This window comes from Carcharhinus amblyrhynchos, chromosome 4 (assembly GCF_965287045.1).
Source record: "Carcharhinus amblyrhynchos chromosome 4, sCarAmb.v2.hapA, whole genome shotgun sequence".
NCBI lineage: Eukaryota > Metazoa > Chordata > Chondrichthyes > Carcharhiniformes > Carcharhinidae > Carcharhinus > Carcharhinus amblyrhynchos.
The window spans coordinates 61,010,530-61,033,410 of NC_137327.1; the positions used below are offsets into that span (position 1 = coordinate 61,010,530).

General features: G+C 42.6%; 1 protein-coding gene across 5 annotated transcripts in view; it reads left to right on the forward strand.

Moving 5' to 3' along the window:
- Window positions 1–22,881, forward strand: part of st3gal2 (ST3 beta-galactoside alpha-2,3-sialyltransferase 2) — a 458,059-nt gene that overhangs the window by 221,590 nt on the left and 213,588 nt on the right. The window contains exon 1 of one of the 5 annotated variants that reach the window (XM_080187251.1): window positions 21,739–21,904. The exons of the other annotated variants lie outside the window; for them this stretch is intronic. The gene's annotated coding sequence lies outside the window, so the exon portion shown is untranslated. Of the gene's footprint in view, window positions 1–21,738; window positions 21,905–22,881 lie in introns of those variants that run through there. 5 annotated transcript variants of the gene reach the window in all.

Consider the following 22,881-nt stretch of genomic DNA (forward strand, 5'->3'; position numbering starts at 1 on the left):
TCCACAATCTGTAAACTAGACTCTATATTTCAATTAGGTTACAAAATCTATAATTGTACTTATGGGTATTTTTCTGTAGCTGTATCCAAATACCATATGTGTCCTGATGTTATTATCTCAGTTCTGAAATTTCTAAAGAGGGCAGAATAGTTCATTTCTGCACAACTGGGAGTGCCCAGAATATGGGCCAGAACTCCAATCCCTTGGTCATGTTTTCCCTGGTCATTTAAGTTCCAAATGTACTACCAGCCGCTTCCATCCTCCCACCTCATCCCAACTCCAGCATCAAAGGAACATGTTGGGAATCCTGTCCTTTGAAATGCCTCTGCTGGATTCACGCCATCCCTTTACGCCATCTAAAGGTCTCAAATTTTTAATGGATTGATGTAATCAATCCAGAGTGTATCTCTCCTGGAAGCAGAATTGTTGCTATTCAAGCAGCAGATGAAAAATAATAATTTATTTTCCAATCTTACTGGGTTTAGGAGTCCTCAGGCTGCTGTGCCTAAAAGGGGTGCAAGCCACTGATACAATGCATCAGGTCACAACTATGGGATTTTGGGTGGCTCTCGGCTCTGTGTGAGAAAGCTGGGGTTCGAGTCAGTTATACTTGCAATAGTGGATCAGATTCCAGCTAAGGAACTATTATTTTGCCATTAATATATAATGAATGTATCTGCACATATTTCTGCTTTTTGGATCATAGCTGCAGAGGAGATATGGTATCTTTATCAGTGCAATTTGCCAGTATCTTCACACTGTAATGTATTGGCGTCAACAGGGCGTTGTGTTGAAGTCTTCAATTTTAAGATTTTCAGAGAATATTTTCAGTGACAAAGAGCAGACAAAGGATTGCTTAGTGCTGATGATAGATCAACGCTCATGAGTTTTACTTGAATGATTATCTATCCACGTCAAATTCAATGGTATGCTATCTGGAGTAAAACGTGTTGTAAAGAATCACACTTCTGTATTTGATAAATAGAATCACATATCCATTGCTTCCGCTATAGCCAGCATTGTGGCAATAAAAGCATGTTAACAAACTTTTTTTTTATTTTTGTAGCTTCCCAAGCTAAATCATGAAATCATAGAATCTAACAGCGCAGAAGAAGCCTATCAGCCTATTGAGTCTGCACTAACACATTAGAAATACCTGAACTCCTACCTAATCACATCTGTCAGCACTTCGCCCATAGCCCTGAATGCTATGATATGCCAAGTGCTCATCCAGATACTTTTTAAAGGATGTGAGGCAACCTGCCTCTGGGTAAAAAGGTTTTTCCTCACATCCCCACTAATCCTCCTGCCCCCCACTCCTTAAAGCTATGACACCCTCTTCAACTAAGGGAAATAGTTGCTCCTTATCTGCTCTGTGCATGCTTTTCATAATCTTGTACACTCCAATCAAGTCAACCCTCAGTCTTCTATGCTCCAATGTAAACAACCCAGTCCAATCTCTCTTCATAACTTAAGTATTCCATCCCAGGCAGCATCCTGGTAAATCTCCTCTGCACCCCCTCCAGTGCAACACATCCTTCTGATAATATGGCGATCAAAACTGCACACAGTACTCTAGCTGTGGCCTCAAAGTTTTATACAACTCCAACATGACTTCCTTGCTTTGATAATTTATGACTCAAATGATAAAGGCAAGTGTCCCATATGCCTTTTTCATTACCTTACTAACATGGCCTTCTGCTTCTGCTTTGAGATCTGTGGACAAAAACGCCAAGATCCTTTCTTCCACAGAACTACTTAGTGTCCCACCATTCATTGAATACGTTCTTATCAAATTACTCCTTCCAAAGGGTATCACCTCACACTTTTCAAGGTTATCTACCTATTTGACCATTCTGTCTATATCTTCTCGTAGCCCAAGACGCTCCCCCTCACTATTAACCACCTGTACAATCTATGTGTCATCCACAGATTTACTAATCCTACCCCCGACATAGTCATCAATGTCATTTATATAAATGATGAATAACAGTGGGCCCAACATAGATTCCTGTGGTATGCCACTGGACACTGGCTTCCAGTCACTAAAGCACTCCTCACTAAGCTGGCATCTCCACATTATGGCTTCCAGTCACTAAAGTACTCCTCGCTTAGCTGGCATCTCCACATTGTGGCTTCCAGTCACTAAAACAACCTTCTGCCATCACTCTCTGTCTGCTACAACTGAGCCAATTTTGAATCCACTTTATCAAATTATCCTGTCTCCCTTGTGAATTTACCTTCTTTACAAGTTTTCCATGTGGGACCTTGTCAATGGCTGTGCTGAAATCTATATGAACTACTTTGACTGCACTACCCTTGTGTACACACCTGGTCACCTCCCCAAAAAATTCAATCAAATTTGTTCTTCTGACAAAGCCATGCTGACTATCTCTGATCAAGCTTTGCCTCTCCAAGTGGAGAAAGATGTTCTCCTTCAGAAATTTCTTTCATAGTTTCCCTATCACTGACATGAGACTCAGTGGTTTGTAGTTCCCTGTTTTATCTCTACAACTCTTCTTAAATAGAATCATAGAAACATAGAATCATAGAATCCTAAGTGCAGAAAGAGGCCAGTTTGGCCCATTGAGTCTGTACTGACTATAATCCCACTTAGGCCCTTTCTCTATAATCCCATGCATTTACCCTAGTTACCCTGACACTAAGGGGCAAATTAGTATAGTCAATCCACCTAACCCCCACATCTTGGGAATAGCAGAACCACTTTAGCTGTTCTTCAATCTGGCACCTCCCCTGTGGCCAGAGAGGAATCGAAAATTTGGGTCAGAGCCCCTGCAATCTCCTCCCTTACCTCCCATTAGCAGCCTAGGGCTCAATTCATATGGACCTGGAGATCAATCCACTTTTAAGTCTGCCAATGCCTTCAATACCTTGTACTTCCCATTTTGGCATTTCCCATTTTCACTTATAAGGAATATTATGGAACAGCTGCACTGGGAACATAGGAGCAGAAGTAGAATATTCAGCCCATTGAGAACCTGCTTCACCAGTCAATACAGTCATGGCTGGTCATCTACTTCAATGTCCTTTGCCCTACCCTACCCCCATATCTCTTTATGTCACTGGTGTTTAGAAATCTCTCAATCTCTGCTTTAATCATATTCAAGGACTGAATTTCCACAGTCCTCTGTGGTAGAGAATCCCAAAGTTTCACAATTCTCTGCATAAAACAATTTCTCTTGATCTCAGTCCGAAATGGATTCCTCTTTATTTTAAAATTGTGTCGCCTGGTTCTAGACTCCCCAACCAGGGGGAACATCTTACCTGCATCTACTCAGTCTATCCCTTTAAATATTTTGCAGGATTTTCTGAGATCACCTCTCAAACCCTAGAGAACAGAGGCCCAGTTTTTCCAACCTCTCTTCATAGGACATTCCCACCATCCAGGGAACAAATGTAGTGAACCTTCATTACACTCCCTCTAGAGCAAGAATAGCTATCCGGAAGATCAGAATAAATATTGTAACTACTTTGCTGTTCTTTGGATAATCCAAGGATGGGAAGATAAGTATGCATTTCTCAAATCTAAACTTTTAGTCCTGACTTTTTTCCATGCAATGGATGCACAGAGTCAGGAAAATTTGTGTTCTGCAAATCCACCTTCTACACATACCTGATCAAATTTCAGATTTTTGTTCTCGGATAGTGAGGTCTCTTGGGAATCAGGCTGGGTGACCTCAGATGGAAAGCTGAAGATGCCAGCTGCAGAAGCAGGGTGGGCAGGAGGCCTGCCTCAATGCTCCAGCCCTGTGTTGAAATTGATTTAAAAAATGAAAAACATGAAACTTCCCTCATGCCTCACAAAGTCCCCATGTCCCATCCATGGCAACCTATGCTCCCTCCCCCCCCCATGGTTCCTCATACACTCCATGCCAATCCATGTACATCTGCCCACCCCTGGCCCTCATGCACTCCATGCCAACCTATGTTTCTCTTTCATCTCCATGTCCCCTAATACATTCCATGCTAATGTATGTCCCTCTGCCCATGACCTTTTATATCCTCTTTGCTAACTTAGTGCCACCACATGCTCCCGTCCACCCATCATCCTTTGCCCTGACAGCTACCATGCTATCTCATGCAGTAGCCACCATGGGTAAACCCCAAGACCCATGCTAAGATTAAATAAAGTCCATATCGAAGTGTAGAATTTTCCAGCCCCATCACAGTGAGGGTGGGGCTGGAAAATGTAGCAAGCCATTCAATACTTCACTAACTTTGGCAGGACCAGAAGATCTCTCCTGTGGGAAGGGCCATAAAATTCCATCCTAAGTGTCTATTACAAACTTTATTTTTTAAAGAAACACTCAAAGGGTGGTGAATCTCTGGAATTCTCTGCCCGTTGAAGTGGTGGAGGCTGCCTCGCTCAATATTTCTAAGACGCGGGTTGATAGGTTTTTGATAGGCAAGGGGATTAAGGGTTATGGGGAGAGGGCGGGAATGTGGAACTGAGCCACGACAGATCAGCCATGATCTTATTGAATGGCGGGGCAGGCTCGAGGGGCTAGATGGCCTACTCCTGCTCCTATTTCTTATGTTCTTATGTTCTTATTCATAACACAATTAATTTACGGCATCTGCATTCCTTCAGTTACACTATCCCTTACAATAACAGTCATTTCATTCAATTACTTACTTCCTAATTTAAAAAAAAGCATTGGGATTCATAGTCCCAAATTAAAGTGTGCATAAGTGCTTGAAGCTGTCAAACATTGGAATGACAGGCAATCGACTCATAGTAAACAGTTGTGAAATCAGTCATGCAGCACCAATCCAGTAATGGTAACCCTAATTCAGTCAACAAATAGAGTGAAATAGCAAGCAATCGTTTTTTAACTCTCCGGTCAGTTTTTTCAAAAGAGTTAAAGGGCAGGATTTTAAATGTCTTGATAGTTTAACAGTTCATCGTGATACTTTAGACGATTGTTTTGACAGCTCATCTTGACATTTTTGATAATTGTTTTTGACAACTCTTTGACAATTCATCATGGTACTTTTGAAAATTATTTTTGACAGTTCCAATGAGCTTCACAATTTCAATGAGTTTATACACATTTTATACACATACATGTCTTACTTTACCTTTCTCAATGGGCTCCTGACCTCTCCCAAAGATGTCCCCAGACTGTATCCTAAGAGGTACTTTACCTCTCCAGAAAGATACTCTGGCTATCCAAATGAATCCACAAAGTTCACAACTGTTGCTACCCGATCTCATCTGCGTAAATTGGGTTTCAGACATCTTTCACCTAAAATCACACGTGTAGGAAACTGCTGATTTCTATGGGAAGCTGTCTCTAAATGCATGAATCCCAGCCCGAGCCCATTCTTGCCTCCACGAAATGATAGGTGCTGTGCTCATGGGTGAGATCTCAGGATTCGGGCCTCTTCCACCATTTTATCTATGGTGGAAAGGCTCCCCTTCATGGCAAAAATCCAGACAGTGCTTTATTTACTGCTGAAACATGCTATCCTACAGTGTGTTCCATCAGAGATATTTAACTCCAATATGTCAAAACCAGCAAGTGGTCTATTCTCAATGCCCACCCAGTTCCATTGACCAATCAAGCCTTGTAATTGTTCAGTCTCTTCTTTTGATATAACAATCTTTCTTTGATGACCTAGCATGATTAACTGGGCTGGGAGTTACATTCACTAAATAGGATCTACAGCTATTCCAGACTAACTTTGTTTAATAACAAAGTCAATATATTTAAAACCTTATAAGCCTAACTACCAATTTTAAATTCCACCCTAATCTAATTAATAATATTTTTCCAAATTTTACAGTAACATTCCATAAGGAATCATCAACAAGCATTATGAAGAAGCTTAAAGCTTTCCTTTATGATACCAACAAAAGATTGTGAGATCTGTTTTTATTTCAACACAGTCTATTTTCAGCAAAACAGTTCTCAGTGAAAAATACCGCTCCTTGGAGGAATCATTCAGGCCATGGATGCATTTGTATAGTTTCCATAGATTTTCTTCTGCAACTGCTGGCTCTTTGGAAGATTTCATAAAACACTTTTGCCTATAAAGTATTGCCCTGCAAAAATGCAGTGTATATGTCAATTGATCTGTGGATCTGTGACCAAAAAGTAAAAAGATTTTCAAAATTATTTTCAAGTACTGCAAGTACCAAGTGTCAACTATATCACCCAGTCACTGTTCGAAACACCTAGCACCAGCCGTACTTAAACTGATAAGTCTATTCAACAAGGTCATTGTCAGTACAAATCCATTCACGTGATAAAGCTAGTTCATTCTTATCTGGTACCTTAGAGTACATAGAACATTACAGCGCAGAACAGCCCTTCGGCCCATGATGTTGCGCCGACCAGTTAAAAAACAATGACCCTCTTACCTAAACCAATCCCTTTTCATCCATAAACCTATCCACAGATCTCTTAAACGCCCCCAAACTAGGCGCATTTACAACTGCAGCAGGCAGGGCATTCCAATCCCTCACCACCCTCTGGGTAAAGAACCTACCCCTGACATCCGTCCTATAACTACCTCCCCTTAATTTAAAGCCATGCCCCCTCGTGCTAGCTTTCTCCATCCGAGGAAAAAGGCTATCACTGTCCACCCTATCTAAACCTCTAATCATCTTATATGTTTCAATAAGATCCCCTCTTAGCCGCCTTCTTTCTAGCGAAAACAACCCCAAATCCTTCAGTCTCTCCTCATAGGACCTCCCCTCCATACCAGGCAACATCCTGGTAAACCTCCTCTGCACCCTCTCCAAAGCCTCCACATCCTTCCTATAATGTGGGGACCAGAACTGCACACAATACTCCAAGTGCGGCCGCACCAGAGTTTTGTACAGTTGCAACATGACGCTGCGACTCCTAAATTCAATCCCCCTACCAATAAACGCCAAGACACCGTATGCCTTCTTAACAACCTTATCTACTTGATTCCCTACTTTCAGGGATCTATGTACACATACACCTAGATCCCTCTGTTCATCCACACTATTCAGAGTCCTCCCGTTAGCCACATCTGTTATTCCTACCAAAGTGAATTACCTCACACTTCTCCGCATTAAACTCCATCCGCCACCTCTCGACCCAGCTCTGCAACCTGTCTAAGTCACCCTGCAAACTATGACACCCTTCCTCACAATCTACCACACCTCCGACTTTGGTGTCATCAGCAAATTTACTAATCCACCCAACTATACCCTCATCCAGATCATTAATAAAAATTACAAACAGCAGTGGCCCCAAAACAGATCCCTGAGGCACACCACTCGTAACTGAACTCCATGACGAATACTTACCATCAACCACCACCCTCTGTCTCCTATCTGCTAGCCAATTCCTGATCCAATTTCCTAGATTACCCTCAATCCCGTACATCTGCATTTTCTGCAGAAGCCTACCATGGTGAACCTTATCAAACGCCTTACTAAAATCCATATATACCACGTCAACTGCCTTTCCCCCATCCACCTCTTTGGTCACTTTCTCAAAAAACTCAATAAGGTTAGTAAGGCACGACCTACCCGCTACAAAACCATGCTGACTATCTCCAATCAATTCATTACTCTCCAAATAACTATAAATCCTATCCCTAATAATTTTTTCTAAAACCTTGCCCACAACAGAAGTAAGACTCACCGGTCTATAATTCCCGGGGAAGTCTCTGTTCCCCTTCTTAAACAATGGGACAACATTCGCTATCCTCCAATCTTCCGGTACTATACCTGAGACCAATGACGACCTGAAGATCAGAGCCAGAGGCTCTGCAATCACCTCTCTTGCCTCCCAGAGAATCCTAGGGTAAATCCCGTCTGGACCAGGGGGCTTATCTATTTTCAAACCCTCAAGAATATCCAGCACATCCCCCTTATCGACTGCAATACTGTCTAGTTTACACCCCTGCAACCCAGTGTTCTCCTCAGCTACATTCATATCCCCCTGCGTGAACACCGAAGAGAAATATTGGTTCAATGCCTCACCAATCTCTTCCGGTTCCACACACAACTTCCTTCTGCTGTCTGTAACTGGCCCTAATCTTGCCCTAACCAACCTTCTTTTCTTAACATACCTATAGAACGCCTTAGGATTCTCCTTAATCCTATCAGCCAAAGTCTTCTCATGTTCTCTTTTAGCCCTTCTTAATTCACTCTTCAACTCCCTCCTAGCCAATCTAAAGCTTTCTAGTGCACTACCTGAGCCCTCAAGTCTCATCCGAACATAAGCCTCCTTTTTCTTTTTAACCAGCGAATCAACTTTTTTAGTGCACCACAGTTCCCTAGCTCTACCAATTCCTCCTTGCCTGACAGGGACATACCTATCAAGGACTCGCAGTAGCTGCTCCTTGAAAAAACTCCACATTTCGGACGTTCCCAGTCCCTGTAGTCTCCTAGTCCAACCTATGCTTCCTAATTCTCTCCTAATAGCCTCATAATTACCCTTCCCCCAGCTAAAACTATTGACCTGAGGTTCATGCCTATCCCTTTCCATCACTAAGGTGAACGTAACCGAATTGTGGTCACTATCACCAAAATGCACACCAACTTCCAAGTCCAGCATCTGGTCTGGCTTATTTCCCAGCACCAAATCCAATATAGCCTCACCTCTAGTTGGCCTATCAACATACTGAGTCAAAAAACCTTCCTGCACGCTTTGTACAAAAACTGCCCCCTCTAACGAGCTAGAGCTATAGCAATTCCAATCAATATTAGTAAAGTTAAAGTCCCCCATAACAATTACCCTATTACTTTCACTCCTAACCAGGATCGCCTCCGCAATCCTTTCCTCAACCTCTCTAGCAATTCCAATCAATATTAGTAAAGTTAAAGTCCCCCATAACAATTACCCTATTACTTTCACTCCTAACCAGGATCGCCTCCGCAATCCTTTCCTCAACCTCTCTGGAACTTTTAGGAGGTCTATAAAAGACTCCCAACAGGGTGACCTCTCCTCTCCTATTTCTAATCTCCACCCATACTACCTCAACAGACAAGTCCTCATCAAACTTCCTCTCTGACACTGTGACGCAGTCCTTGACTAATAATGCTACCCCTCCCCCCCTCTACCTCCTTCTCTACTCCGACTAAAGCATTTGAACCCCGGAACCTGCAACAACCATTCCTGACCCTGCTCTATCCACGTCTCTGAAATGGCCACAACATCAAAGTCCCACGTACTGATCCACGCTGCAAGTTCATCTACTTTATTGCGAATACTCCTTGCATTAAAGTATACGCATTTCAAACCCTGCTCCGCCCCACCCCCGCGATGCCGTGCATTGCAGTCCCCATCTATGCCCCCCTCACTTTCACCCCCTCTACTCAGGATCCCACCCCCCCTCCGAATCAGTTTAAACCTCCCTGCATAGCCTTTGCAAATTTACCCCCCAGGATATTGGTTCCCCTCCTATTCAGGTGCAGACCATCACTCTTATAGAGGTCCCACCTTCCCCAGAATGAGCCCCAATTGCTCAAGTACCTGAACCCCTCCCTCCTGCACCATCCCCTCAGCCACGAGTTCAAACTTTCCCTCTCCCTATTCCTCTCTAAACTATCCCGTGGCACAGGCAAGAGTCCGGAGATAACCACTCTTTCTGACTTGGCCTTTAGTTTCCACCCCAACTCCATAAATCTCTGCTTAATATCCCCTTCCCTTAACCTCCCTATGTCATGTGTCCCCACATGAACTATAACTTGGGGTTGATCTCCCTCTCCCCTAAGAGTCCTGAATACCCTTTCCGATACATCCCGGACCCCAGCGCCTGGTAGGCAACACACCAGCCCTGAGTCCCTACCATTACTTCCGACTCTCCTATCCGTCCCTCTAACTGTGGAGTCCCCAATCACTAGGCCCATTCTTTTACATCCCCTAACCACCTGAGCTTTCACAATAGGCTCACCTCCAGAGACCTCCTCCCTTTGGCTATCCCCAGTTGATTCCTCCTCAACTGTAGCCTCCAGGACCGAAAACCTATTTTGGAGGGGAACAGCCCCAGGGGATTGTCCCCCCAATTGCTTCTTTCCCCTCTTCCTGGCATTTACCCAAGACTCATTTCTAGGAGTGACTATCTCCTTATAACTCCTATCGATGTCCGCCTCCGCCTCCCGAATTATGCGGAGTTCCTCTAATTCCACCTCCAGCTCCTTTACACGCTCCTCCAGAAGCTGCAATCGAACACACTTCCTACAAGTAAAATCACCAGAAACACTACTGGAGTCCCTCACCACATACATCCCACAGGAGATGCAGCTTACTGCCTGAACTGCCATCCCTGAAACCATTACCAGCAGAAAAAAAAAACAAAAGAAAAGAAAACTTCCCACACAGTTATAATTAGGTTAGAGAAGGTGGGAGGGTGGGATTCTCTACCAGTGTAGAGGATCGGGTATCCCCTCTGCTCTAATTTATAGGATCAGGGACCCAAGAAAAAAAAACTACAACTCAAGAAAAAAAACACTACAACTGAGTAAACTCTAAATTCTCTCCAAATGTCTAATTCTCTTTGTTTTTACTGTTGTTAATTTATTGGCAGCCACCAAAGTTCACAATCATTCGGATTTTTTGCTTTTAATTATTATTAGGACTGTTCTTTGGCCTTTATTATGCAATCAATTCAAGTTACAACATCTATTTGCATTTCTATACCTGTCAGGACTACTCCCTCTTGCACTATTGAATCATGAAATCCCTACAATGCTGAAGCAGGCCATTCAGCCCATTGATCTGCTCCGACTCCCTGAGACAGCATCCCGTAACCCCACGTTATTTACTCAGCTAATCCCCTTAGTCTGCACATCTTGGGACACTAAGGGGCAATTTAGCATGGCCAATCCAACTAACCTGTACACCTGTGGGTGAAAACTAGAGCACCCGGAGGAAACCTATGCTGACACAGGGAGAATGTGCAGACTCCACACAGTCACCTGTGCTACCCAAAGTGATCGGTCTTTCTCTGGCATGTAATTTTTCTGATGCAAGAGTTACTTTTGGAGCACAATCCGTACTTGCACTGTGTTTCTTTTTATCGCACTCTTTCACCCCATTCTGCCAGTTCATGAACTTCACTTATTGGCTATCATCTTAGACATTCAACCAACATTTAAAATTGCAAGTAGCTTTTCCTGCATGTCCCACAATTATTGCATCTCTCCATTCACTAGAGTGTTCTAGTGAATGGAATAGAGTACCTACCCTGGGCTATTATGTGGATGTGATAGCTCTGTCCTGTGTCTCATGACCACTCATATTATCATGATCCAACTCCTGAGCTGCTGTATTTTGTTCCTCAGGACCTTGGTCACATGAGCACCTGGGACACAAGGGATTTTGTTTACGTCGGTCAGCTTTTCAGAGTCCTAGGTTTTGTAATCAATTCTCACGAATTGTGAGTAATGATTGCATGTTCAATAAGCGTTGCCTTATCATTACTATTATCTTACTGGGGCCTTTTCATGCTTAAAACTCTCTTATAATCTCCAAATTCTCTCCAATTCTCTCTTATAATCTCCAAACTAAATTCTCTTTTTGATGATTTTATATAGTGCCACAAAGTAGTAAGTTCTAGAGCACAAGGATTATCATACAACACAAAAGACCATTTTGTACTTCACTCGTATACCAGAATTTTATGGCTCCCAGAGGAACCAATGCAGTTGATAGCAGATAGAATCCAAGCCAATCTTCACAGAATTTTATAATTATTTACAGAGCTATAGTACAAGGTTACACTTCCCAACCAACAACAGTTTTTGTGTCTTTTTATGGGGGCTCAATTGAATTCCTAGTTAACACCTACCACCTACATCCAATAGGCACAATGTACAATTAACCCATAAGATAACGGAATATTGGAATAGGCTAGAGGGGATGAATCATCTAGTCCTGTTCCCATGTTCCTACTTTTAGTTTCACAATGAGTTTAGAACTCAATAGTGCTTCTGTTCCAAGTGCGCCTCTCCAAATATCTGTTTTGTCAGCACCAATCACACTATTACGATGGAACTGAATCTGAGTATGAATAAGGACATTAAAAATCCTATAATACTCAGTATGGAATCAGGACAAATGAATTGAAACCCAGATAGAATAGTACTTACACTTTAAGAGCTGTCTTTTTTTTGTAATAAAGAGAAAACACTAAATGGAATGAGTAATCATGATGAAAGTTAAAAACACTACTGGTGCATTTCAGATTGGAGGCATTGGGTCCTTAAGAGACTGAAAACATAGAAAATATATTGGCAAAGACAGTAAAGGCGTTTTGGGCTGCTCTGTTTCTCTAATTAGGTTGAGATTGAACGGTAACCTTCTTCACAGTCTTTATGCAATCACCAGTCTGTGTGACTGATCAAACTGTTGTGGAGGTTGAAAGTCCCCAAATAACAAAACGATGCACTTGCTTCAGTGCTCCTTGGAGCATGAAAAAGGTAAAACATTTAATCAATGTTATAATTAAGAAGTACAAAATTTTTCTCAACCAAACATCCTCAGCCAAATTCTTGACAAGGACAACGGTCATTAATGTGACATTTCCTAGAAAAACACAATGTAATTGCTGTATGCTCTCCATTTTTAAAATTAGACTGTCCATTGTATGGGTGAAAATTGATACATGGTTGTTTGCTAGACATCATAAATATTGTTGGCATAAAAGACAGAAAGCTCTTTGTGCATACAAGTGTATGCAGTATTTCTCTACAGGCATGTAAAGTTTCCATTGACAAAATAAACTTCCATCAAAATCACATTCCCTTATTTTGAAATTCATCCAAATGTCTTTGAAACAGAAACTGGAGTTAAATGATTTTAGACTTTTATCTTTGGATTTTCCTTGTCAAAGCAAAGACTGCTTCTGTAAGTAGCGCTGAATTCTCTGAGATAGAGGGGGGGCGATTTTCCCAAAATAAATGAAGTGTCCAACCGGCTGGAAAATGGGAATTTTTTTGGGCAAACTTAGTTGTTTGAATTTCTGGCACTTTGTGCTTCACAAATTCCGCTGGGGAACTCATGCCAATGAGGGGGGTGGAGGGGGGAGAGGGGATGGTGGAGCGGGCCACTGCAAATGTGCTGATCTCCCATGTGCATGCACGCTAGCCTCCCCATTGCCAGCCTCCCAGGGCCAGCCCCGATTGCCCTTCTTCACTGCCCAATGATCGCTGTGCAGAGTACACAGCGGTACCACCCCTGGTGTAGGCCCGTCCCTCCATAAGGCCCTGCCCCCTCAGTCCCCTCCCCCTTTGTACTGCCTAGCGCTCAATGGCCAGTGCCAGGGTGTCCAATGGGCAATACCAGGGTGCCCAGTGAGCAGTGCTAGGGTACCAGGCTGGCAGTATTCAAGGAGCATCCCATGCCCCGACCTCCTTGGGGGGGCCTCCTAGCCTCGCTGGTGGGGGCAATTACACCTGGCCCTGTTGTTGGGGACCAGCTTTAATGCCCACTGGTGGGAACTTCTGGGTCGGAAACATTAGTGAGTCCAATGATACCACCCCAGGCTCACTAACGAAATTCAAATCCTGATTTCAGTATTGTAATCAGCCATACACTGTTTCCTGGCGTGCGGCTGATTACGCCTTAAAAAAGGGCCGAGGAAAGTTGCTACTCGAACAGCGCAGCAGTTTGAGAAAATTGTGCCCAGAGTGTGCTTTACATGTCTAATATCTTTACAAGTATAGTGAGCCCAGGTGTTCAGAAATGCTTGTCATTGTACTTGACTTACTGGTTATATCATGTACCTGGGGCTGGATCTTTGTCCCAGTGCAGGGCAAATCTATATCAGGAGGGTGAAAAGCAAGTGGGCTGGTTCCACATGCAGAAGTCTCACCCCATTCCCATTGCCAGTCACAACTTTGGCGGTTCCACTATGGAGTTGGCAATGTTGATCTCCCACAATTTTAATAGATTGGCATTCAAAAATCAGCCCAATGTGGTCATGTTGTCAGGGGTGCTGTGAAATATGAGGAAGCCCTAGTCTGGAATTAGAAACCTTTTAATAGGTCAGTTCAAAACGTGTTGTCAACTTCACATTTGATGATTGTTCTTTCATGGGATCTGGGCATCACTGGCTGGGTCAGCATTTATTGACCATCCTTAATTGCCCTTGAGAAGATGGTGGTGAGCTGCCTTCTACTAGCTGAACTGCACATGGTGTTAAAATGCCCACAGTGCTGTAAGGAGAGAATTCAAGGATTTTGATCCAGTGACAGTGAAGGAAAATTGACATAATTCCAAGTCAGCACGGTGAGTGGATTGGAGGCGAACTTCCAGGTGGTGTTCTCAGGTGTCTGCTATCCTTGTCCTTCTAGGTGGTAGCGGTCATGGATTTAGAATGTTCTGCCTAAGGAATTTTAGTGGGTTTCTGCAGTGTATCTTGCAGATGACACACACTGCTGCCATTACATTATCACATGATGGTGTTTCATAAGTTAAGTATGTTTGAATGTCTTAAAAGGTAACTTAAAAGATGAGCATTAAATTGACCAGCATTATGAAAATGCAAGAGTTGTCAGTTGCATTAAAGTATATTACCCAATGGATAATGTGCTTTTCTGCATTGAACAGCTGGAGTACTGTGTGCAGTTTTGGATCTGGAGTACAGTGTGCAGTTTTGGTCGCCGCACTTACACAAGGATATTTTGGCCTTGGAGGAGTGCAGAGGAGGTTTATTAGGCTGATACCGGAGTTGAGGGGGTTGAACTATGAGGAGAGGCTGAATAAACTAGGCTTGTACTCGTTAGAGTTTAGAAGAATGAGGGGAGATCTCATTGAGACATATAAGATGATGAATGGGATGGATAGGACAGAGGTGGAGAGGCTCTTCCCGCTGAGAAAGGACAGTAGGACTAGAGGGCACAGCCTCAAGATAAGGGGGGGGTGCGGTTTAGAACAGAGTTGAGGAGGAACTTCTTCACTCAAAGGGTGGTGAATCTCTGGAATTCTCTGCCCATTGAAGTGGTGGAGGTTGCCTCGCTAAATATATTTAAGACACGGGTTGATAGGTTTTTGATAGGCAAGGGGATTAAGGGTTATGGGGAGAGGGCGGGAAGGTGGAACTAAGACACGACAGATCAGCCATGATCTTATTGAATGGCGGAGCAGGCTCGAAGGGCTAGATGGCCTACTCCTGCTCCTATTTCTTATGTTCTTACGTAAAATATTCAGATTTAACTATAGAAATTGTTTCCTTTGATTTAATCTTTCAATTGAATGATAGCCCAGTCATCTATTCTACTGCTTTTAAGCTTACATAGCTGATTAAGCTCTTTGACAGCTCAGCCATTTGTTACACTGCATAAAAGCATGAACAAATGGCTGAACTATTTCAGTGACTCCAAAGGCTTTAATTTATTCTGCACTGAAAGTTTTGTTGACACAGTTATGAAATGGGATCCTTTCATGAATGCTTGACTCAGCTCCAAACTGCATCAATGAATTTAGCACAGCAGTGGGGGGCAAGTTGGGTGTTAGGCATGCGGACCCATTGGGAGTGCCCCAATGCTGGTGATTCATGTTGGGGAGGGTTGGGGAAAATGCTGCTGATGAGGGGTGGGGGAGTTCCCAATGTCTATGGGGTGCAGGATGGTGCCTCCCAGTGCACTAAGATTGGGGCACCCTTGTGCAATGGCCCCAAGTAGTCTGGAGCCATGTTCAGCGGTGTGTTTACACTTTGCTGTCCCTCCCACACCCCCAAGCCTAACACTCCAAAAAAGTGACTGAGTGTGGGAGGATTGTGGTGCAGAGCATGCCTGAGAGACTGGTGTGGATCACTCCATTATGTTCGCCATTAATGTTTTGGGAGAATTTCATCCAAATTTAGGCAGCATTGTAGGTAGTGTAGATGATAACCTAAAATTAAAAGAGATATTGATAGACTAAGTTAATAGGCAAAACTGTGGCTGATGGCTTTCAATCTAAGCAAGTGTGAGGTTATCCATTTTGGACTGAAAAAGGATAGATCAGGATACTTTTTAGATGGATGAATTTAAATACAGTGGATGTCCAAAGACAGCTGGAGGACTCACGTGCATGAATCTTTAAAATGTCACAAATAGGTGCAGAAAGTAAATCAAAATGACTAATGGAATGCTGGTCTTTATGTCTAGAGGACTAGAGTATAAGGACACAGAGGTTATGCTGCTGCTATACAAAACCTGGTTAAGTTAAAGATTTTATTAGTGCACAAGTCAGCTTATATTAACACTGCAATGAAGTTACTGTGAAAATCCCCTATTTGCCACACTCCGGTGCCTGTTCAGTACACTGAGGGAGAATTTAACATGGTCAGTGCACCTAACCAACACATCTTTTGGATTGCAGGAGGAAACCTGAGCACCCGGAGGACACCCATGCAGACAGGGAGAATGTGCAAACTCTGCATAGAGAGTGACCCAAGCCGGGAATCAAACCAAAGTCCCTGGTGCTGTGAGGCAACAGTGCTAACCACTGCACTACTGTAGACCTGGGCACCACACATTAGGAAGGATATATTAGCCTTGGAGGGAGTGCAGTGTAGATTTACAAGAATGATGGCCGAAATTCAGGGGTTGAGTTATGAGGAGGCATTTTGTAAATTAGGCCTGTTTTCTCTAGAATATAGAAGGGTAAGGAGTGACCTGATCAAAGTCTTCATGACACTAACAGGAAAAGACAGGGTAGATAAAGATAAATTATTTACACTGGTTAAACATTCTAGAACTAGGGGGCATAGTCTAAAAATTAGGGCCAGGGCATTCTAGAAAGATGTTGGAATGCACTGCTACACAAAGTGTGGAAGAGATTTGGAACTCTTCCACAAATGGCTGTTGCTAGATCAGTTGCTAATTTTAAATCTGAGATAGATAAATTGTTCAGCAAGGGCATTAAGGGATATGGACCAAAGGCATATGAAGTTAAGCCACAGATCAGCCATGATCTCATTGAATGGTGGATGGAACAGGCTCAAGGGGCTGATAACCTATTCCTATGTTCCTACATAAATGTTATGGATCTGAATTTTGCACCTATAGGATACAAAAGTAACACTAGTTAGGCTCAGCTGAAGCATTGTGAGCAATCTAAGCAACAGACTTCAGGAAGTCAAGGCCTTAGAACAGAGATTTACTGAAAGGGGAATGACAAGAAATGAGAGACTTCAGTTAAGTGGAGGGACTGGAGGAGCTGGGGTTGTTCTCAGAGCAGAGAAGGTTAAAACTAGATTTGATAGGCATTTTCAAAATCAGAAACTTTTTATAAGATAAATAAGGAAAATTTGTTTTTAGTGGTAGAAAAATTGGTAATGAAAGCATACAAATATTCGGTAATTGGTAAAAGGAAAATCTTTTTTACATAGTGAGTTGTTGAGTTTGGGCAGTGGAAGTAGACTCTAAAACAATGGAGACTATGTACTGAGTTATACCAAAGAACTGAGAGGAACAACTAGCATCCTTCTATGCTGCATCATTTTATGATAGGAACAGGAATAGCCATTTAGACCCTTGAGCCTCATTATTTTTTACACTTGATGTCTACACTTGGGCCTTTAAATCTCTTTGGAGCACTGCAGTTCCATTTATTTTGCCATTTAAAAAACATTTAGAGCTATCCTGTTCTTTCATCCAAACTAGATGATATCTCACTTGTCTGTGTTCCGATTTATCTGCAAAAAATATGACCACTATGTTCGGCAACCATGGATTCATAGATCCTTAGATGTTTACAGAACAGAAGAAGGCAATTCAGCCTATTGTGTTCATTCCGTTCAACAAAGATCTGACTACAGTAATCCAATTATTTAATGCTTAGCCCATAGCTCTGGGGGTTACAACAACGCAAGTGAATATCTAAATATTTCTTACATGGATAGAGTTTCTCGCCAGAATTCTCCAGCTCCACCTGTCACGGAATTGGAGTAGACAATGGAAATCTCTGTTGACCTTGGGCAGGATTTTCCAGTCTTGGGTTGAGCAAAGCTGTTAAATCCCACCCTCTGACTTAACCTCCTTTCAGAATGAGTTCCAGACTCCCATCACCCTCTGGGTGAAGAAGTTTCTCCTTAATTCCCCCCTTCTACCTCTTACCTTAAATCAGTGGCCCTTGGTTATTGACTCCTGTACTAATGGCAAAGGTGCCTTCCCATTCACCCTATCTATGCCCCTCATAATCTTATACATCTTTGCTGTCAGCCCCAGCCTATTCAATCTGTCCTCATAGCTCAGACCCTCCAGCTCAGGTTGCATTCCAGTAAATCTCCTCAACACCCTCTCACTCAGTGCAATCACATCCTTCCTATAATGTGGTGACTAGAATTGCACACAGTATTCAAGTTGTGGCCTAACCAGCATTTTATAAAATTCCAGCCTAACCTCTCTGCTCTTATATTCTATGCCTTGGCTAATAAAGGCCCCTTAACCACGCCTGCTGTGGATATGCATGCCTAATCCCTCTGATCTTCAGTACTTTCCAGGGTCCTACCATTTATAGTGTAATTCTTTGTCTGGTTAGCCTTCTCCAAGTCCATTACCTCTCACTTTTTAAGGTTGAATTCCATTTGCTACTGCTCTGCCTATCAGACCAGTCCATTGATATCCTCCTGCAGTCTATAGCTATGTTCCTCACAACTTACCACCCTACCAATTTTTGTGTCATCCACGAACTTCTTGATTATACCCTACATTTACGTCTAAATCATCAATGTACACCACAAATAGCAAGGGTCCCAGCACTGCACCCTGTGGAGCCCCACTGGAAACAGAACTCCAGTACAGAAACATTCCTCTATCATCATGCTCTGCATCCTGCCTTGGGCAACAGGATGGCACTGTAATTAGTATTGCTGCTTCACAGCGCAGGGACCCGGATTCGATTCCCCACTCGTGTCGCTGTCTGTGTGGAATTTGCACATTCTTCCTGTGTCTGTGTGGGTTTCCTCCGGGTGCTCCAGTTTTCTCCAATAGTCCGAAAGACATGCTCGTTAATGCATTGGCCAAGCTAAGTTCTCCCTCAGTGTACCCAAACAGGAACTGGAGGGTGGCGATTAGGGGATTGTCACAGTAACTTTATTGCAGTGTTAATGTAAGCCTACTCGTAACACTAATAAATAAACTTAACACAGCCAGTTTTGGATCTAATGTGCCACTTTGCCTGGGTCCCATGGGCCCTTACTTCCTTGACCAGTCTGATATGAGGGACCTTATCAAAAACCTTGCTAAAGTCCATATAGACCATCAAATATATTACTGTCATCATCGCTCCTGGTTACTTCCTCAAAGTATTTGATTAAATTTGTCAAACACAATCTTCCCTAAACAAATCCATACTGACTATCTCCGATAAATAAATTTCTAGCAAGTTTAGCAGCCTTAAAAGTTGATTGATCAACAGGCCTGAATGAGATGTACTCCTATGGGCCAAGCACAGGAAATTGGGATTAGTGTAGTCAGATCTTTATTGATTGGTGTGAACATGATAGGATGAGTGGCCTCCTTCTGTTAGGTAAATATCTATAAACCTATGAATCCATGGTTACTGAGGATAATGGACATAATTGTTGCAGATGAATTGGAAGTGCTGTCCCTCAGAATTCTTTCCAGTAATTTCTTCACCACTGAAGTTAGATTGACTGGCCTATAATTTCCTGGTCTATTCCTACCTCCCTTTTTTAATAACGGGACTCGTTAGCAATCTTCCAGTCCTCTGGCAGGATTTTAAAAATACTGACATTACCCCTGATATTTCCTCCCTGAACAGCCTGGGACACATTTCAACTGAGCTTGCAGATTTATCCACTTTTAAGGCTGCTAAACCTGATGGTACCTTCTTTCTCACTATGTTAATTTTCTCTAATATTTCACAGTTCTTCACCCTGATGTCTGCATCTGCATTGTCCTATTCCATTGTGAAGAAGTACATAAAATATTCATTGAGGACTGTACCCACATCTTCCAGATCCACACACAAATTACCTATATGGTCCCTAATTGTCTTTACTCTTTCCCTAGTTATTTTCTTGCTCTTTACATATTTAAAAAACCTCTTTGGGTTTTCCTTTATTCTACCAGCCAAAGATTTTTCAGGCAACCTCTTAGCTTTCCTAATTTCCTTTTTAAGTTCCTTCCTGCACTTTTTATACTACTCTAGGGACTCTGCAGTATTGAGCTCTTAGTATTTGCCAAAAGCTCCTCTTTGTTCTTAACCCTGTCCCTTGACATCCAGGTTTCTCTGGTCTTGTCCTGGAAACATATTTGTTCTATATTCTCACCATCTCCTCCTTGAAGGTCTCCTTCTGTTCTGTCACAGTTTGACCTGCAAGTAGCAGCTCCCAGTCTACTTGAGCCAAATCGTAAAATTAGCCTTTTCTCAGTTAAGAATTTTTATTCCTGATTCATCCTTATCCTTTTCCATAACTATCCTCAATCTAACTGAAATCTTATTCCATTATGAGTCCAATGCCCACTTACCAGCTTAATTCTAGAATCCATGCAGCACTACTTTAACATCCATTGAATATACTGCAGTATGACTCTAGAACGCATAGTGAACGAGCCTGGTATGCATGCAGCAGCCATGGATTACTGCCCTAGTATGAGTCCAGCATCCATGTACCCTTATTCTAATTAAGGGTTTTAGATAGAAATGGAAAATAAATTTACTGAAGTTCCCAGTGATCTAATGTCAATATTAAAATCAGCTAGTTATGCTTCTAACTAGGTATAAACACTTGTGTTCCCAAAGAGTCTCTGTTCTGCCAAAGTGGATTCTTTCCAACATTTAACAAAAAAATGCTTCAAAATATAATTTTAGGGATTAGTCAGTTTTCATTTCCTAATTAAAGGAGCCATTTTTACTTTCACTCTACCCCTTCTTCACCTGACAATGTTGATTCCTGCTGGGGTACAGTCTTGCAGAAAGCCAAATCTCTCCATTACTATCCCAATGTAGCCATTCCGAGCGCCAGCCCAGATGCAAGTGTTGTCAGATTTCAAATCAGAGACTAAGTTCCAGTGAAATCTGATCCAGTTCTTACCCTTAATCAACATGCATGCATTTTCTGATAGGATTTACTCAGAAGGATTCACGATCCTAAACCCTGACTGTATCTTTCCCCCTTCTGAACTCCAAACCTTGAGATCAATTATAACCCATAAATTGCATTACAGTTAACTCAAGAGTCTGAAATTTTCATACTTGATCTAGTGCATACCTTAACACATTTAGATAATGCAACTATGTTTGAATTAGAACAGCTTGTGTAACAGTAGGGAGCAGGTGAAATGTGTTTATTGTTTTTCTTTGCTTTGCATTACATCAGACACTCCACTTACTGCTGGAAAGATGGAGCAGTAACCATAACAGCAAATCCTGTCCCTTTTGAGGTAGTGTCTGAAGGGAGAAAAATTTTTCTGCAGTGCTTCTGATTTTAATTTTAATTGTGAAGCCTATCTACTTCTTCCTGAACTGTACCCAGTGGATTCCCTAGAAAATCAATAACATTGTCATTTCAAGATAGAAGGGAAAGTACTTCCTTTCAGCGGCTTTTGTTCCTTTTTTAATATAGTTAACGAATCTCCCGTGGTGTTGGTCATGACCACTCAGTCTCTCTGTTGTCCCTGCATTTCTCTCATGGGCTGTCTTTTTTCTTCCTCTCTCATAGAATCATAGAACCCTACAGTGGGGAAAGAGGCCCTTCAGCCCATCAAGTCTGCACCAACCACAATCCCACCCAGGCCCTATCCCCATATCCATGTTATACCCACTAATCCCTCTAACCTACACATCCCTGGACACTAAGGGGCAATTTCTTAGCATGGCCAATCAACCTAACCCGCACATCTTTGGACTGTGGGAGGAAACTGGAGCACCCGGAGGAAACCCACACAGACACGAGGAGAACGTGCAAACTCCACACAGACAGCGACCCAAGCCAGGTATCGAACCCAGGACCCTAGAGCTGTGAAGCAGCAGTGCTAACAACTGTGCTACCATGCCACCCCTCTCTGCCCCCTCTCTTTTTCACTTTTGCTTCTCCCACCCTTAATCTTCCTGGTGTTTTTTGCTTTCTTTCATTTTGGGCAGTTAGTTAATGATTGAGATTGAGTGATGGATGCTTTTGAATGCTGAAGCAGGAACTGTTGTACCTTCTCCCTCCCTCCTGCTTCCATTCCAGCTCCACACCCCTTTCATCTCGTCTGGGAATTCCTTGATCTCATTGCCTCCCCCTACACTTTAAGCTTTGTATTATCTTTGTATCATCTCCCCACCATTAATTTAAATAAGCTTCAAATAAAACTAACTTGATGACAAATCATAAAAGATAAGTAACTTAAAAAAAACTTTAATTCAATGCCATTTATTGAAAATACTGGGATATATAGATTAGAAAAGACATAGCACCAATTAACAATGAGAGGACTAAACAAATAAGAACATAAGGACATAAGAAATAGGAGCAGGAGTAGGCCATCTAGCCCTTCAAGCCTGCCCCGCCATTCAGTAAGATCATGGCTGATCTGAAGTGGCTCAGTTCCACTTTCCCGCCTTCTCCCCATAACCCTTAATCCCCTTGCCTACCAAAAACCTATCCACCCGCGTCTTAAATATATTTAGCGAGGAACCCTCAACCACTTCAACGGGCAGAGAATTCCAGAGATTCACCACCCTTTGAGTGAAGAAGTTCCTCCTCAACTCCGTACTAAACTGCTCCCCCCCTTATCGTGAAGCTGTGCCCTCTAGTCCTGCTGTCCTTTCTGAGCGGGAAGAACCTCTCTACCTCTACCCTGTCCATCCCTTTCATCATCTTGTACGTCTCAATGAGATCTCCCCTCATCCTTCTAAACTCTAACGAGTACAAGCCCAGTTTATTCAGCCTCTCCTCATAGCTCAATCACCTCAATTCCGGTATCAG